Genomic DNA, 6,228 nt, shown 5'->3' on the forward strand with positions numbered 1-6,228 from the left:
AGCGAGGGAGAGACACGCAGACACACACACACACACAGCGAGGGAGGGACACGCACGCACAGCGAGGGAGGGACACGCACACACAGCGAGGGAGGGACACGCACACACACAGCGAGGGAGGGACACGCACACACACACCGAGGGAGAGACACGCACACACACAGCGAGGAAGAGACACGCAGACACACACACACACACAGCGAGGGAGGGACACGCACGCACAGCGAGGGAGGGACACGCACACACACAGCGAGGGAGGGACACGCTCACACACAGCGAGGGAGGGACACGCACACACACATAGCGAGGGAGGGACACGCTCACACACAGCGAGGGAGGGACACTCACACACACAGCGAGGGAGGGACACGCTCACACACAGCGAGGGAGGGACACGCTCACACACAGCGAGGGAGGGACACGCTCACACATAGCGAGGGAGGGACTCGCTCACACACAGCGAGGGAGGGACACGCTCACACACAGCGAGGGAGGGACACGCTCACACACAGCGAGGGAGGGGCACGCTCACACACAGCGAGGGAGGGACACGCTCACACACAGCGAGGGAGGGACACGCACACACACACAGCGAGGGAGCGACACGCACACACAAAGCGAGGGAGGGACACGCTCACACACAGTGAGGGAGGGACACGCTCACACAGCGAGTGAGGGACACGCTCACACACACATCGAGGGAGGGACACACACACACACACAGCGAGGGAGGGACACGCACACACACATAGCGAGGGAGGGACACGCAAACAGCGAAGGGACACACACACACACAGCGAGGGAGAGACACGCTCACACACAGCGAGGGAGGGACACACACACACACAACGAGGGAGGGACACGCTCACACACAGCGAGGGAGGGACACGCTCACACACAGCGAGGGAGGGACACGCTCACACACACACATCGAGGGAGGGACACACACACACATAGCGAGGGAGACACACGCAAACAGCGCAGGGACACACACAGACACACAGCGAAGGGACACACACACACACACACACACACACGCACACACAGCGAGCGAGGGACACGCACACACACAGCGAGGGAGGGACACGCGCACACAGCGAGGGAGGGACACGCACACACACAGCGAGGGAGGGACACGCTCACACACAGCGAGGGAGGGACACGCACACACACACAGCGAGGGAGGGACACGCTCACACACAGCGAGGGAGGGACACGCACACACACACAGCGAGGGAGGGACACGCTCACACACAGCGAGGGAGCGACACGTGCACACACAGCGAGTGAGGGACACGCGCACACACAGCGAGGGAGGGACATGCTCACACACAGCGAGGGAGGGACACGCTCACACACAGCGAGGGAGGGACACACACACACACAGCGAGGGAGGGGCACGCACACACACAGCGAGGGAGGGGCACGCACACACACTGCGAGGGAGGGACACGCTCACACACAGCAAGGGAGTTACACGCACACACACAGTGAGGGAGGGACACGCACACACACAGCGAGGGAGGTACACGCACACACAAAGCGAGGGAGGGACACACACACAGTGAGGGAGGGACACGCTCACACAGCGAGGGAGGGACACGCTCACACACAGCGAGGGAGGGACACGCACACACACAGCGAGGGAGGGACACGCTAACACACAGCGAGGGAGGGACACGCACACACACAGCGAGGGAGGGACACGCTCACACACAGCGAGGGAGAGACACGCACACACACACACACGCACACACACAGCGAGGGAGGGACACGCACACACACAGCGAGGGAGAGACACGCAGACACACACACACGCACACACACAGCGAGGGAGGGACACGCTCACACACAGCGAGGGAGGGACACGCTCACACACAGCGAGGGAGGGACACGCACACACACAGCGAGGGAGGGACACGCAAACAGCGAAGGGACACACACAGACACACAGCGAGGGAGGGACACGCACACACACAGCGAGGGAGGGACACGCTCACACAAAGCGAGCGAGGGACACGCTCACACACAGCGAGGGAGGGACACGCACACACACAGCGACGGAGGGACACGCTCACACACAGCGAGGGAGGAACACGCGCACACACAGCGAGGGTGGGACACGCGCACACACAGCGAGGGAGGGACATCCTCACACACAGCGAGGGAGGGACACGCTCACACACAGCGAGGGAGGGACACACACACACACAGCGAGGGTGGGGCACGCACACACACAGCGAGGGAGGGGCACGCACACACACAACGAGGGAGGGACACGCTCACACACAGCGAGGGAGTGACACGCACACACACAGCGAGGGAGGGACACGCACACACACAGCGAGGGAGGGACACGCACACACACATAGCGAGGGAGGGACACACACACAGTGAGGGAGGGACAAGCTCACACAGCGAGGGAGGGACACGCTCACACACACATTGAGGGAGGGACACACACACACACACAGCGAGGGAGGGACACGCACACACACATAGCGAGGGAGACACACGCAAACAACGAAGGGACACACACACACAGCGAGGGAGGGACACGCTCACACACAGCGAGGGAGGGACACACACAAACACAGCGAGGGAGGGACACGCTCACACACAGCGAGGGAGGGACACACTCACACACAGCGAGGGAGGGACACGCTCACACACACACATCGAGGGAGGGACACACACACACATAGCGAGGGAGACACACGCAAACAGCGAAGGGACACACACAGACACACAGCGAAGGGACACACACACACACACACACACACACAGCGAGGGAGGGACACACGCACACACAGCGAGGGAGGGACACGCGCACACACAGCGAGGGAGGGACACGCGCACACACGGCGAGGGAGGGACACACACAGCGAGGGAGGGACACGTACACACAGCGAGGGAGGGACACGCACACACACAGCGAGGGAGGGACACGCGCACACAGCGAGGGAGGGACACGCACACACACAGCGAGGGAGGGACACGCTAACACACAGCGAGGGAGGGACACGCACACACACAGCGAGGGAGGGACATGCACACACACAGCGAGGGAGGGACACGCACACACACAGCGAGGAAGGGACACGCACACACACAGCGAGGGAGGGACACGCACACACATAGCGAGGAAGGGACACGCACACACTCAGCGAGGGATGGACATGCACACACACAGCGAGGGAGGGATACGCACACACAGCGAGGGAGGGACACGCTCACACACAGCGAGGGAGGGACACACACACACACAGCGAGGGTGGGGCACGCACACACACAGCGAGGGAGGGGCACGCACACACACAACGAGGGAGGGACACGCTCACACACAGCGAGGGAGTGACACGCACACACACAGCGAGGGAGGGACACGCACACACACAGCGAGGGAGGGACACGCACACACACATAGCGAGGGAGGGACACACACACAGTGAGGGTGGGACAAGCTCACACAGCGAGGGAGGGACACGCTCACACACACATTGAGGGAGGGACACACACACACACACAGCGAGGGAGGGACACGCACACACACATAGCGAGGGAGACACACGCAAACAACGAAGGGACACACACACACAGCGAGGGAGGGACACGCTCACACACAGCGAGGGAGGGACACACACAAACACAGCGAGGGAGGGACACGCTCACACACAGCGAGGGAGGGACACACTCACACACAGCGAGGGAGGGACACGCTCACACACACACATCGAGGGAGGGACACACACACACATAGCGAGGGAGACACACGCAAACAGCGAAGGGACACACACAGACACACAGCGAAGGGACACACACACACACACACACACACACAGCGAGGGAGGGACACACGCACACACAGCGAGGGAGGGACACGCGCACACACAGCGAGGGAGGGACACGCGCACACACGGCGAGGGAGGGACACACACAGCGAGGGAGGGACACGTACACACAGCGAGGGAGGGACACGCACACACACAGCGAGGGAGGGACACGCGCACACAGCGAGGGAGGGACACGCACACACACAGCGAGGGAGGGACATGCACACACACAGCGAGGGAGGGACACGCACACACACAGCGAGGAAGGGACACGCACACACACAGCGAGGGAGGGACACGCACACACATAGCGAGGAAGGGACACGCACACACTCAGCGAGGGATGGACATGCACACACACAGCGAGGGAGGGATACGCACACACAGCGAGGGAGGGACACGCTCACACACAGCGAGGGAGGGACACGCTCACACACAGCGAGGGAGGGACACGCTCACACACAGCGAGGGAGGGACACGCTCACACACAGCGAGGGAGGGATACGCGCACACACAGCGAGGGAGGGACACGCGCACACACAGCGAGGGACGGACACGCGCACACACAGCGAGGGAGGGACACGCACACACACAGCGAGGGAGGGACACGCACACACAGCGAGGGAGGGACACGCACACACACAGCGAGAGAGGGACACGCGCACACACAGCGAGGGAGGGACACGCTCACACACAGCGAGGGAGGGACACGCTCACACACAGCGAGGGAGGGACACCCTCACACACAGCGAGGGAGGGACACGCTCACACACAGCGAGGGAGGGACACACACACACACACAGCGACGGAGGGACACGCTCACACACAGCGAGGGAGGGACACGCTCACACACAGCGAGGGAGGGGCACGCGCACACACAGCGAGGGAGGGACACGCACACACAGCTAGGGAGGGACACGCAAACACACAGCGAGGGAGGGACACGCGCACACAGCGAGGGAGGGACACGCACACACACAGCGAGGGAGGGACACGCTCACACACAGCGAGGGAGGGACACGCACACACACAGCGAGGGAGGGACACGCACACACAGCGAGGGAGGGACACGCACACACACAGCGAGGGAGGGACACGCTCACACACAGCGAGGGAGAGACACGCACACACACACACACACGCACACACACAGCGAGGGAGGGACACGCACACACACAGCGAGGGAGAGACACGCAGACACACACACACACACAGCGAGGGAGGGACACGCTCACACACAGCGAGGGAGGGACACGCTCACACACAGCGAGGGAGGGGCACGCTCACACACAGCGAGGGAGGGACACGCTCACACACAGCGAGGGAGGGACACGCACACACACACAGCGAGGGAGGGACACGCACACACAAAGCGAGGGAGGGACACACTCACACACAGTGAGGGAGGGACACGCTCACACAGCGACGGAGGGACACGCTCACACACACATCGAGGGAGGGACACACACACACACACAGCGAGGGAGGGACACGCACACACACATAGCGAGGGAGGGACACGCAAACAGCGAAGGGACACACACACACACACACACAGCGAGGGAGGGACACGCTCACACACAGCGAGGGAGGGACACACACACACACAGCGAGGGAGGGACACGCTCACACACAGCGAGGGAGGGACACGCTCACACACAGCGAGGGAGGGACACGCTCACACACACACATCGAGGGAGGGACACACACACACATAGCGAGGGAGACACACGCAAACAGCGAAGGGACACACACAGACACACAGCGAAGGGACACACACACACACACACACACACACACACACACAGCGAGGGAGGGACACAGGCACACACAGCGAGGGAGGGACACGCGCACACACAGCGAGGGAAGGACACGTGCACACACGGTGAGGGAGGGACACATACAGCGAGGGAGGGACACGCACACACAGCGAGGGAGGGACACGCACACACACAGCGAGGGAGGGACACGCGCACACAGCGAGGGAGGGACACGCGCACACAGCGAGGGAGGGACACGCACACACACAGCGAGGGAGGGACACGCGCACACACAGCGAGGGAGGGACACGCAGACACACAGCGAGGGAGGGACACGCACACACACAGCGAGGGAGGGACACGCACACACAGCGAGAGAGGGACACGCTCACACACAGCGAGGGAGGGACACGCACACACACAGCGAGGGAGGGACACGCACACACACAGCGAGGGAGGGACACGCACACACAGCGAGGGAGGGACACGCTCACACACAGCGAGGGAGGGACACGCGCACACACAGCGAGGGAGGGACACGCGCACACACTGCGAGGGAGGGACACGCACACACACAGCGAGGGAGGGACACGCACACACATCGAGGGAGGGACACGCACACACATCGAGGGAGG

The sequence above is a fragment of the Chiloscyllium plagiosum genome, unplaced genomic scaffold, assembly GCF_037043375.1.
Source record: "Chiloscyllium plagiosum isolate Xiang-an unplaced genomic scaffold, Cpla_swu_hap1 HiC_scaffold_37, whole genome shotgun sequence".
Lineage (NCBI taxonomy): Eukaryota > Metazoa > Chordata > Chondrichthyes > Orectolobiformes > Hemiscylliidae > Chiloscyllium > Chiloscyllium plagiosum.